Source organism: Penaeus monodon, chromosome 28 (assembly GCF_015228065.2).
Source record: "Penaeus monodon isolate SGIC_2016 chromosome 28, NSTDA_Pmon_1, whole genome shotgun sequence".
In the NCBI taxonomy this organism is placed as follows: domain Eukaryota; kingdom Metazoa; phylum Arthropoda; class Malacostraca; order Decapoda; family Penaeidae; genus Penaeus; species Penaeus monodon.
The window spans coordinates 976,047-976,268 of NC_051413.1; the positions used below are offsets into that span (position 1 = coordinate 976,047).

At 36.0% G+C, this 222-nt stretch overlaps 1 protein-coding gene across 2 annotated transcripts in view; it reads right to left on the minus strand.

The window, feature by feature from the left end:
* Nucleotides 1-222, minus strand: part of LOC119591255 (bestrophin-2-like) — a 36,350-nt gene that overhangs the window by 22,804 nt on the left and 13,324 nt on the right. The gene's annotated exons all lie outside the window — the stretch shown is intronic.

The window sequence follows — 222 nt, forward strand, 5'->3', positions numbered from 1 at the left end:
ACAGGAAATGGCGTGAACATGAGTTGGAAGTGGGTCGTGTGTGTGCATAAAAAAAAAAAAAAAACGCCAGTTAATTTAAACAGTTGAAATCACGAATGCTTTGGTTAGCCGTAGCTTAAACGTTTCTGAATGGCAAATATATTATATTTTTTCTTCGTTCTTTTGTCAAGTTTGTTTGTTTGACAGAGGGAAAATTCAAAATTGAGGAAGGTGACGGATGGG